The sequence below is a fragment of the Sus scrofa genome, chromosome 17 (assembly GCF_054392235.1).
Source record: "Sus scrofa isolate SSC_HxYL_T2T_F1_AM1 chromosome 17, Sscrofa_HxYL_maternal_Yorkshire_Landrace_v2.0, whole genome shotgun sequence".
NCBI classification, from domain to species: domain Eukaryota; kingdom Metazoa; phylum Chordata; class Mammalia; order Artiodactyla; family Suidae; genus Sus; species Sus scrofa.
Window position 1 is genome coordinate 44,511,536 of NC_139399.1, and position 13,325 is coordinate 44,524,860.

The following is a 13,325-nucleotide window of genomic DNA, read 5'->3' on the forward strand; positions in this document are numbered from 1 at the left end:
GGAGTCTGGTTCTGAGTTTGCTAAGGGGTTCTGGAAGGTGGCGAGGCCTTTTTGAAATATTACCTGAAGGGGTTTTCTCCCTGATAGTTCCTGGTTGCCCTTGGCCTCTGGAGAGGTAGTCTCAATTCTGTATTCAGTGTCTCGGGGAAGGGAGTTTCCTCAGAAAACGGAGAAAGGGCTTGAGCTTCAAAGGCACAGCCCTTGAGAGGATGGAGTATAGAAAGGATGCAAAGAATCCCCCCACACAAGGAAGGTTCCCTACTCAAGAGGAGGGAAGTAGGAAAGAGAAGTACTGAGGTTCCTAAGAAAGGATACAGATACAGGAGACAGATATTTGGGAGGCCCTGAGTCCAGAAGGAAGCAGCCAGACCCCCAAGCTGGTGAGTGAGTATGAGAGGCCCGCACCTCAGGGCTCCCCTGGCCCCAGAAGGCGTGGTGGGCAGCAGAGTGATTTTCATGAGCCCAAGAGCAGCGTCCTGAGGGAGAGATCAGGACACGTCCCCTCCCTCCCCCACCTCCCCACCAACATCCCAGTCCCATGCAGCACAGGCAGAGCAAGGCAGTGAGCAGAGAAAGGTCAGGCACCAAACAGCTTCATGGATGCCAAGGGTGGACAGATGGCAAGGCAGACAGATCCCCCTCCCCCAGCCAGAACCTGCCAAAGCTCACAGCAGGTTAGGCCTGGCCCCAGGAAAAAAGGCAGATGAGGAGAAACTTCAGGCAGGATGGAGGCTCCTAAGAGTCTCTGTCTTGGGAGTGAATAAGTAGTCAGCAGCCCAGTAAGCCCAGCTGGCCTCTGGAGACTGGAGAAGTTGTTGGGGAGCCCCTCCTGGAGGCCACTTCTCTACCGCGCTGCCCTAACCATGGAGTAACCCTCATGGGTCTAGTACAGGGTCCTCAACCTGTAGGAGGAGGTTGGATTAAGTAGTACAATGGAGTACTACTCAGCCATAAAAAAGAACAAAATAATGCCATGTGCAGCACCATGGATGGAACTAGAGATTCTTGTACTACGTGAAGTAAGTCAGAAAGAGAAAGACAAATACCATATGATGTCACATATCTGGAATCTAATATGTGGCACAAATGAACCTATCTATAGAAGAAAAAAACAAACTCATGGATATGGAGAATAGATTTTTGGTTGCCAAAGGAGAGGGGGAGAGAGTGAGATGGACTGGGAGTTTGGGGTTGGAAGGTGCAAACTATTGCATTTGGAGTGGATAAGTAATGAGGTCCTGTTGTATAGCACAGGGAACTCTATCCAATCACTTGTGATGGAACATGATGGAGGATAATGTGAGAAAAACAATGTATGTATATGGGTAACTGGGTCACTTTGCTATACAGCAGAAATTAACAGAACATTGTAAATGAACTAAAATAAAAAAATCTTAAAAAAATAAATACTTAGCATCTTAAAAGCTCTTAAGCATTGGTGACAAGGTATATGCACATGTAGGATGTGTCAAGAAAACTCTATCCCTCCCACTGAAAGTAAAAACTCAAGAGTGATATAAAAATTTCTCCATGCCTGCCTTCATTCTGGTTAAAGGCTTATAAAGAATTCATTTTGGGTAACTAAATATAACCCCCAAATCCATACTTTCCTATAGCAAACAAGGAGTAGGTAGCTGCCAAAATTTAGGAAAATGGTATAAAATCTGATAGGTAGGCAAAAAAAAAAAGTGAAAATAACAAATGCAATAGTAAATGATGGTGACAGTAAATTATGGAGTACTCAGAAATGCCACTCATGGTGCTAATCGCTTGATATATTTCATCTCTTTTAATCCACATGGCAACCCGATGATAGGTATGACATTATCCCTACTTTATGGATGAGGAATCTAAGGCACGAAAAATCTGGATAACATCCCACGGCCACAAAAGATTAGCTATCTGAACCAGGATTCATACCCTGGTCTGTCTGGCCCCAAAGCCTGTACACAAAACCTATGCCTCTTCTTAAAACACGAATTTTTCACCTTTGTAAACCACAAAGCCCACTGAAAATTTCCTAAAAGACACACACCCTAAGAAATGACAGGGAGTTTAGGGTTGGTAGATGCAAACTATAGTATTTATAATAGATAAACAATGAGGTCCTACTGTATAGCACAGGGAACTATATCCAGTCTCTTGGGATAGACCATGATGGAAGATGATGTGAGAAAAAGAATGCATATATATGTATGGCTGGTTCACTATGCTGTACAGCAGAAATTGACAAAACACTGTAAATCAACTATACTCCAATTTTTAAAAAAGAAATGAAAATTATCCCAAATTTTATAAGCAACTTAAGAGTTTTCAGGGACACAAGTTCTCTATAGGAAGCCCTCATGAATTCCAACTACTGGCAAATATCTAAGACTAATTACACTGGAAAAGGAAACTTAAGCAGGAAAGCCACAAATGACTGCTGAGTTCTAGAGGACTGCAATGTACAAATAAGCAAATGCACAAATAAACATACAGATATGCACAAAAATACAGAGATAAACATATAAATATGCACAAATGTGTGTGTTATGTCACCAAATAAAAACCTATGAAAGGTCAAAATGCTGATACCAACCAGGACACCCATGGCTCAGAAGGACCCACTGAGACATCTTCACACAGAGGTCATTAAAAATTGGTCCCTGCCTTGTCATCTGCAATTGTGACTCCAGCCAAGCCTTGGCCAGACTTGAAAGGACCCTCTCTTTCAAGAGTTAGCATGTGACATCACTTAGAGCTTGAGAACAAGCACACACTTGTGCCCAGCCTGATAAGCCACACCTGCATGAAACAGCTTCCCATGGATCCTGGATTAGCAGAATTCAAAGGCTGCTCCACCTCCTCAAGTCAAAAGACAGAGACACAAAGAACTGGCAGGCCCCAAGGGCCATCAGAGGCTACATCCTGGATGTGTCCCTTCCAGACCTCTGGAGTCGGGCTCATTCTTTGGGTCCAGGGAACCACTGGAGGCACTGAAATCAAAGGTCACACCCTCCAACAGGTGTCACACAGTTCACCTAAAAGACGACTATTCCCACAACTGTCCAAGAAAAATAAGACCCAAGACACTTGGGTTCTGTCTTCTACTTATCATCATGTGCAGGTTCGGCATAGGTTCTGCCCTCTGAAAAAAGGTCAACTGTCATTTGGTCTATACATCCGACATTTCAGCAAAGCCCCAAATGGGGCCCTTGGCAGCTGGAACTGCCGCTGAGGTTCACAATGTGAGAACGGTGAGGTTGGAGAGGGCCTTGCAGCAAAACGCTGAGCCTGCCTGAAGGCAGGGACCCAGCCGGACCCCCTACCCCACCCCCGACTCCCCGCATCAGGCATTAACCGTCCCGTTAGTCAAAACCATCTCCCTCTCTAGACCCCTGCCTTGTAAAGCTGTGGTAACACCACAGCAGGATCATCACAGCAAGGACAAAATCCCCAAACAACGAGCAGTAAGAACCTAACAGATCACTGCGCCGTCTCTAAAATACAGAAAAAGCCCGAGGTCCAGAGAATGGGCCTAGAATTTGGGGAAGCATTAGATAACAGGTGAGAAGCAGCCTGGGCTGGAGACTGGAAAATCCTGAATAGAGCTGAGCAGCTGGGTAGGCTATGAATACCATTCAAGTCTCATCCCTGGAGCAATTAGGGAAGGGAAAGGGGGCTGAGCAAGTCATGCAACAACCACGCTTAAATCCCCCCAGGCCTGCATTCGTGCTTTCGCCCACTTAAGCCACTATGTACTTTCCAATATCCTGCACGCATGACTTCTCTCCCAAATCTCTGCAAGCTTGGATCCTTCATATCACACATGTCTGATATAAAATATCACTTGATATGGAGGCTGTCCCTGAACATCCTGCCCTCAAGGACGCATACCCTGTCCCTCAGATCTCCACTCTCGTGTCAGTCACTCAATGCTGAGTGCTGTGACCAGGGCATGGCACTTGTACTATGGGGCGAATCTCCCAGGCTTCAACCATAACACATAAGAGCCTGTCACAGGAGTCAGCCATGTGTTTATTTCCACTAAGTCTAACGTACATTCTCCGTGAGGTGTTCCAATGATAACAACCATTTCTTGACCAGTAGGACATTCCCAGCACAGGTACAGACACTCAACAGATAATACATAAGAGAACAAAAAGTGCCAACTCACCCACCCACTCATATCAACCACTCAGAGAAATGTAAACTAGGCCATGAGGAGTACTGAAGAGAGGCAAGATTTTGGATCCACTTCTGTGAATCCATCTATTCTAAACATCCTAAATACAGATATATTTAAGCATAAAGAAAAACAGATATTAATAATGGGGAAAGGAAAAAAACTAGAAAAGAACAAAAAAGATGACTGGATTAAGAAAATGTGGTACATATAAACAATGGAATGCTACTCAGCCATGAAAAAGAATGAAATAATGCCATTTGCAGCAACATGTGTATAACTAGAGATTTTCATACTAAGTGTAGTCAGAAAGAGAAAGATAAATACCATATGATATCACTTGTATGTGGAATCTAAAATATGACACAAATGAATCTATCTACAAAACAGAAACAGACTCACAGACATAGAAATCAGACTTATGGTTGCCAAGGGGGTGGGGGAAGGGAGTGGAATGGACTGGAAGTTTGGGGTTAGTAGATGCAAATTATTACATTTAGAATGGATAAACAATAAGGTCCTACTGTATAGCACAGGGAACTATACCCACTCTCCTGGGATAGACCATGATGAAAATAATATAAAAAAAGAATGTATATATATGTATGACTGAGTCACTCTGTAGTACAGCAGAAATTGGCACAACATTGAAAATCAACTATACTTTAATTTTTTAAAAAGTGCCTGGTGGTAGTCAGAATGGCCATCATTAATAAATCCACAAATAACAAGTGCTGGAGGGGCTGTGGAGAAAAGGGAACCCTCCTCCACTGTTGGTGGGAATGGAAACTGGTACAGCCACTATGGAGAACAGTTTGGAGATACCTTAGAAATCTATACATAGAACTTCCATATGACCCCGCAATCCCACTCTTGGGCATCTATCCGGACAAAACTCTACTTAAAAGAGACACGTGCACCCGCATGTTCATTGCAGCACTATTCACAATAGCCAAGACATGGAAACAACCCAAATGTCCATTGACAGATGTTTGGATTTGGAAGATGTGGTATGTATACACAATGGAATACTACTCAGCCATAAAAAAGAATGACATAATGCCATTTGCAGCAACATGGATGGAGCTAGAGAATCTCATACTGTGTGAAATGAGCCAGAAAGACAAAGACAAATACCATATGATATCACTTATAACTGGAATCTAATATCCAGCACAAATGAACATCTCCTTAGAAAAGAAAATCATGGACTTGGAAAGAGACTTGTGGCTGCCTGATGGGAGGGGGAGGGAGTGGGAGGGATCGGGAGCTTGGGCTTATCAGACACAACTTAGAATAGATTTACAAGGACATCCTGAATAGCATTGAGAACTTTGTCTAGATACTCATGTTGCAACAGAAGAAAGGCTGGGGGAAAAATGTAATTGTAATGTATACATGTAAGGATAACCTGACCCCCTTGCTGTACAGTGGGGAAAAAAAAAAAAAAAAAGTGCCTGGTGGTGATGAAGAGGAAGATAATAGTATATCACATTAAATTGCAAATAAAAATAATAGTGAATTGCTCACTATGTTGTACACCTAAAACTAATATAATATTTCGAATCAGTTACACTTCAAGGAGGTGGGGTTTCCCAGTACAGGGAAATTCCATATGCAGGCGCAGCCATTTAAAAAAAAAAGGAGGTGGGCAGAGTTCCCGTCGTGGTGCAGCAGAAATGAATCCAACTAGGAACCATGAGGTTGCAGGTTCAATCCCTGGCCTCACTCAGTGGCTTAAGGATCCAGTGTTGCTGTGAGCTGTGGTGTAGGTCAAAGACAAGGCTCAGATCTGGTACTGTTGTGGCTCTGGTGTAGGCCGGCAGCTGTAGCTCGGATTCGACCCCTAGCCTGGGAACCTCCATATGCCATGGGTGTGGCCCTAAAAAGTAAAAAATATATATATAAATAAAAATAAAGGAGGTGGGCAGTAATTATTCACAAATACCATACACTCCCACCCCATTTCCAATTTTGGATTTCCAGTTGTGGCTCAGCGGATTAAGAACCCAACATACTGTCCATGAGGATGCAGGTTTGATCTCTGCCTCGATCAGTGAGTTAAGGACCTGGCATTGCCACAAGCTGCAGCCTTGGTCGCAGATGTGGCTCGGATCCAGCGTTGCTATGGCTGAGGCACAGGCCAGCAGCCGCAGCTCCAATTCAACCCCTAGCCTGGGAACTCCCATATGCTGCAGATGAGGCCAAAACAAAATTTTTAATTAAACTTCAAATAAAAAAATAAATAAATATACTCATACCACATAACCCAGCAATTACACCCCTTGGTATTTATCCAAATGGGAGGGATAGATACATAGATCAGTGGGCCATGTCATTTCTTACTAATGCATGCGTATCTACAATTATCTCAAATTTTAAAGTTTCTTTTTCTTTTTTTTAAAGGCACCTGTTCTCTTGGACCTCACAATCTAGAATAAAGACCAACAATTAACTGACATAGAAAAGAAGTACTTGATATCACCAAGGCACAAAATAAAAAGACCCAAAGAGGTCAGAAGTGTGGTACAGAGACTGCACCTTAGAGCAAGGAGACTTTAAAGAAAGGTTAAGAATTGGGAAGGGACTTCCAAGTAAAATTTCATGAAGAAGCCCACAATCTTTGGGGGCATGAAAAAAAGGGTAAAACTAAACAAATTTATATTTAAAATATTTTTCAGGGCACTGGAAATTTGCAAAGGTATATAATAAATGAGAAGCATTTAATCTTGAAAATCTGCTACTATTTTAGTTAATAATAGTAGAAATGATAGGGAAATATATGCAATATCCTATGATAAACCATAGTGGAAAAGAATATAAATATATATGTATAACTGAATCAGTTTGCTGGACAGCAGAAATTAACACAACACTGTAAATCAACTATACTTCAATAAAATTTAAACAAGGAAATAATAGCAGAAGTATGTGGCCTTCTTCACTGGGCCGCTCCCAACACCATCCATTCAGGTAGGTTTGTAAGATAGTTTGGCTATCTTGGAATACACACACGCGTGCGCGCGCACACACACACACACACACACACACAAAGCTCAATTTGCTACCAGATTTGGGATGAGGAGCAAAAGCCTCACAACTTCTCTGGCTAAAAGTAGTAAACTTGGTTGAATACAATTAAGAAAATTCAAACCTTTGATAGCCTCAGACTGTGTTCTAGGCTGGGACAGGGACCAACCATCAAGAATTTTATTTTATTTTATTTTTATTACTATTATTTTTTGTCTTTTTGCCTTTTCTAGGGCCACTCCCATGGCATATGGAAGTTCCCAGGCTAGAGGTTCAATCAGAGCTGTAGCTGCCGGCCTACACCAGAGCCACAGCAACTCAGGATCCGAGCCACGTCTACAACCTACACCACAGCTCACGGCAACGCCAGATCCTTAACCCACTGAGCAAGGCCAGGGATCGAACCCACAACCTCATGGTTCCTAGTCGAATTCGTTAACCACTGAGCCACGACGGGAACTCCCCATCAAGAATTTTAATGGTGAGATCATGGAGAGAATCTCACGAGGGCTGAGATAAGCTCTCCACACAACTCTGACTAAGAAACTGCAAATCTAAGAGGGAAACCTGAGAGTCTGGAGAAAATACAAGCTGTGTGAGACTTGAGAAATGACTACAACTTTAAAAATGCACCCCAATCTAGAGATCAAGTGGCAATACCTTGCTTGGTAACCCTGCCCAGATCATTGGCTCATCCTGTCCTATGCAGGCATACAGGCAACCCCTAGTAAGCTAGCCTATCAATAAAATAAGAATAGAGGAAATGAGTAGAGTCATCAGTGGCCATGCAATGCAGGGGAGAAAGACCTATAGTTTAAGTCCAGACAAGCAACAAAAAAAGGAAAAACCACAGAAAAATAAAACCAAATCCAAACTTACTACACAATATTATGCAAAACATTCAGTCTTTTAAGGAATTATGAGACTTACAAAGACTGGGGGTTGGGGTGGGGAAGCTGTCAACAGAAACTGCATCTGAGTACCTAGAGGATAGATTTAACAAAGATGTTAGAGCAGATATTATGAATAACTACACTGAAGCAATTTATAACAATATGTTCCAAGAGTTAAAGAAAAATATGACAATTATGATTAGGAAATCTTAATGCAGAAATAAACTATAAAGAATAATTGTGGCACAGTGGAAACGAATCTGAATAGCATCCATGAGGATGCAGGCTTGATCCCTGGCTTCACTCAGTGGGGTCGTGGATCCAGCATTGCTGCAAGCTGTGGTGTAGGTCACAGATATGGCTTGGCTCCCAAGTGGCTGTGGCTGTGGTGTAGGTCAGCAGCTGTAGCTCTGATTCAACCCCTAGCCTGGGAATCTCCATATGCTGTGGGTGTGGCCCTAAAAAGCAAAAAAAAACAAAACAGCGAGAGAGAGAGAGAGAGAGAGAGAGAGAGAGAGAGAGAGAGAGGTGGCTGCTAGTCGGAGGCTTCCTTGTGTAGGCATGATCAATTATTACTCCATTTATAGCCCCTCTCTCTGTCTCTGGAGGATGGGGGGTAGGGCTGACATTTCCAAGCTTCTAATCATGGCTTGGTCCTTCTGGTGACCAGCTCCCCTCCAAGAGGCATCCAGGGGCCCCATCCAGCATCACCTCATTAGAACAAAACATGTGCTTGGTGCTCTTATCACTTAGGAATTTACAAGGGTTTGAGGAGCCCCGTGTGAGGTACAGGGTCAAAGACAAATGTTAGAACAAGAGATGTTCTCATCACTCAGGAAATTACAGGGGTTCAAGGAGCTTTGTTCCAGAAACTGGGGGCAGAGACTAATACACATATTTTCTATTACTTCACAAGTTCACAAGGGGCTCACTTATTTAGGATTCTAGCCAGAACAGAGGAAGTCTTCTACAGATTTTGCAGTCCAGTGTGCTGCATGCCTCCAGCTGCTCTTAAATCAAAGAAGGAAAATTAAGAGAAAAAGGGAAGTTGATGTCTGGAAAAGTTGACCTCCTTGCCTAATCTATTATTATTTACTCTCAGAGTCTTTGGGCATTTTCCTTTTACATTCTGTTCAGTTTTAAACTGTGTTTAGTGGGCAACATAGGAGGTAGCTGGCTTACACCACCTTGGCTTACAGCTAAAGCCAAGCAGCTCATGGTTCCTTCATCAAGATAGACCACATGCTGTAACATAAAACAACACTCAATGAATGTAAAAAGATTAAACACAATATGATTCATGACCACAATACAATTAATCAAAAATCAATAATAGATCAATAGATAAAAATGCTGAAAAATTCTAAATTAGACAACAAACCTTTAAACTCAAGGAACAATGAAAGCAAAAGGAAAATTGCAAATGTTTATAACATACCAAGAATCAAGGGTAGATTCTGCCAAGCATACAGTCACAACTTACAGTTCTATCCCTTTTCCCTCCTCTAGGATCCAGTAGAGAAAACAGAGGGAGGTAACAGCATTCACAGTATAATGTGGGGCTAGAATACTCTAAATCCACTGTTAGAAATGAGAAACCCAGGAAAAAATAATTCAAAAGTGAAGTGAGAGAATTAGAGGAGTTCCTGTCATGGTGCAGCAGTAACGAACTGACTAGTACCCATGAGGACACGGGTTCGATCCCTGGCCTCACTCAGTGGGTTAAGGATCCAGCGTTTCTGTGAGCTATGGTGTAGATCACAGACACGGCTTGGATCCTGCATTGCTGTGGCTGTGGTATAGACCAGCGGCTGTAGCTGTGATGCGAAGCCTAGCCTGATAACCCACATGCCACAGGTGCAGCCCTAAAAAGCAAAAAAAAAATAAAGAGAATTAGAAACAGGATGCCCTCAACATAGCCTGTGACATCACAACATGACTTATTGTGACACCTTCACATAGAAGCCATTAAGGGCTGGCACCCACCCAGCCTCCTATGGGGCTAAGCCGAGTCAAGCCTTGGCCAGACTTGAAAGGACCCTTCGCTTTCAAGAGTTAGCAGGTGACATCACTTAGAGCTTGGGAACAAGCACACACTTGTGCCCAGCCTGATAAGCCACACCTGCATGAAACAGCTTCCCATGGATCCTGGATTAGCAGAATTCAAAGGCTGCTCCACCTCCTCAAGTCAAAAGACAGAGACACAAAGAACTGGCAGGCCCCAAGGGCCATCAGAGGCTACATCCCGGATGTGTCCCTTCCAGACCTCTGGAGTTGGGCTCATTCTTTGGGTCCAGGGAACCACTGGAGGCACTGAAATCAAAGGTCACACCCTCCAACAGGTGTCACACAGTTCACCTAAAAGACGACTATTCCCACAACTGTCCAAGAAAAATAAGACCCAAGACACTTGGGTTCTGTCTTCTACTTATCATCATGTGCAGGTTCGGCATAGGTTCTGCCCTCTGAAAAAAGGTCAACTGTCATTTGGTCTATACATCCGACATTTCAGCAAAGCCCCAAATGGGGCCCTTGGCAGCTGGAACTGCCGCTGAGGTTCACAATGTGAGAACAGTGAAGTTGGAGAGGGCCTTGCAGCAAAACGCTGAGCCTGCCTGAAGGCAGGGACCCAGCCGGACCCCCTACCCCACCCCCGACTCCCCGCATCAGGCATTAACCGTCCCGTTAGTCAAAACCATCTCCCTCTCTAGACCCCTGCCTTGTAAAGCTGTGGTAACACCACAGCAGGATCATCACAGCAAGGACAATATCCCCAAACAACGAGCAGTAAGAACCTAACAGATCACTGCGCCGTCTCTAAAATACAGAAAAAGCCCAAGGTCCAGAGAATAGGCCTAGAATTTGGGGAAGCATTAGATAACAGGTGAGAAGCAGCCTGGGCTGGAGACTGGAAAATCCTGAATAGAGCTGAGTAGCTGGGCAGGCTATGAATACCATTCAAGTTTCATCCCTGGAGCAATTAGGGAAGGGAAAGGGGGCTGAGCAAGTCATGCAACAACCACGCTTAAATCCCCCCCACGTGCCAATCACCCTGAAAACAAAGTCCCTAACACAAGGTAGCACTGAGGATGCCTCTGGCCACAGACTGATGTTTGTTCGCACACAGGTGTCCAGAGCAGGAGGAAATCTCTATACCTGCCTCCTGGGGGAGTTTCCTCTACCCTCAGCCAAGCTCCCTTCTTCTTACCCCTTGAACTAGTCAGGTTCTTTGTACTTTCCAAGCCCCTGATCTCTGCATGGCTAGACCCCCAGATTATCCACACTGGGGATAAAATACCACTCATCACCCAGCTCCCTGTCCAAAGGGAACCCACTCCTTCTCTCCATCATCTTTGTTCTTTTATCACTATCAGAAATCAACCTTTAGAGTTCCCATTATGGCTCAGCGGTAACGAACCTGACGAGTATCCATGAGGACAGGGGTTTGATCCCTGGCCTCACTCAATGGGTTATGGATCTGGTGTTGCCATGAGCTGAGGCCAGCAGCTACAGGTCCAATTCGACCCCTAGCCTGGGAACTTCCATATGCCGCAGGTGGGGCCCTCAAAAGAAAAAAAGATGAAAGAAAGAAAAAGAGAGAGAGAGAGAGAGAGAGAGAGAGAGAGAGAGAAAGAAAGAAAGAAAGAAAGAAACCTTTTATCAGGGTCCCCCACTAAGGTGTGAACTCTGTGAAGGAGAACTTGTGTGTTTTCTCCACTGCCTGATTCCCACAGCAGTTGTGGCACCCGGCACAGAGAAAGTGCTCGGGGACACCACCAAATTGAACACATGCCAAGTGTCACTGAAGGAATCACACTTCACTTCAGGGACAGGAAAGAATTCACTAATGATCCCATTTCCCCAGCTCCCTACAGAAAGAAAAAGTGAGTTTGAGGCAGATAATTTGATATCTAGTAAGAAGATTTGAGCTCAAATTCTAAATTAGCTGGACCCCTTGGCATCCTGAGGCACATGACTGCCTCTCTCTAGAGCTCAGTGCTCTTACCTGCAAAAAACAAGGATGTGGAATGGACTGGACTAGTGGTTCTCAAACCTGGGCCACATGCCTGGACCACCTCTTAAGGCCTTTTAAAACAAATTTATTCACCTCGACCCTTACTTCTTAAAGTATTTAAGAGCTGGGGAAGGAAGCATCTAGGTATTAAAACTTTTAACAATCCACCCAGGGGATAATGAGGTCTGCAGGGACATCCAGTTTCCTCTGAACTCAGGAATGCCAGGAATAGAGGACAGGACCAGGCCCATGGCTGCCATAAGAACTCCCCAGAGAACCTTCAGATGCTGTGCCCAAATCCAGCCGGTGCAACTCCCAGAACCAGCTCCCCTTCCCGCAGAGCTTGATACATGATCATCCACTCATCGGTGGGGATGTCAGCCTCTCCCACTGGACCATCAGCTCCACTAGGGCCGGGACCGTGTCTGGGAGGTATTCCAGCCTCCCTCCTCTAGGAAGAGTGCCTGGTACAATACAGATTTGTGGCAATGCAGGAATGAACAAGAGCCCACAGGTCCTTTACGGGGAAATTCTCAGAGGCCTCTAGAGGCCAACAGAGAATCTTCAGGAGAGGGTTCACTCTGAGGCTTCTACTCAGCTCAGGTGGACCCAGTGCCCTTTATCATGATGCATCAGATGGGATGAGAATGTCAGGGAGAAAAAGGACTGCCCAGTGCAGGGCACATAAGAGGCAATTAGTACTAAAAGAGTATGCAGGAATTTCATGTGGCTTGAGGGCTGATTATACCCAATAAACAGGGACCATCTAATCCAGTTACTGAATTCTTAACCCAGACTCATTCATTAGAGATTGATTTTGTATCAACTTCTGTGCTAAGCTTTTTATCTGTTCCTCTACTCTTCCCAACAACCCATTCCCAAACCCCCCAAAGCCTACTCCCTACAGAGCCTGAGAACACTCTTCCCTCTACCTTGGATGTTGTTCCACAGGCCAATCAACAAGCGCCTAAATGATGCCTCTCATCCTTCAGACATCAACTCTCACGTCACATACTGAGGGGAGCCCCGTGTTCCCTCTCAGAACTAAGGTCTGTTCCCTTTCGTCACTAGGCCCTCAAAAAAAAGAACTGGGCACCTTGAATTACCTCATTAACATCTGCTGGCCTCAGTAAATTAAAATCTCCCCACCAAGAGAGACTTGAGTCAATCACCTGGTAGCCCCGGTAGCCTGTAGAAGAATTAAACAAAAGAGGATGAT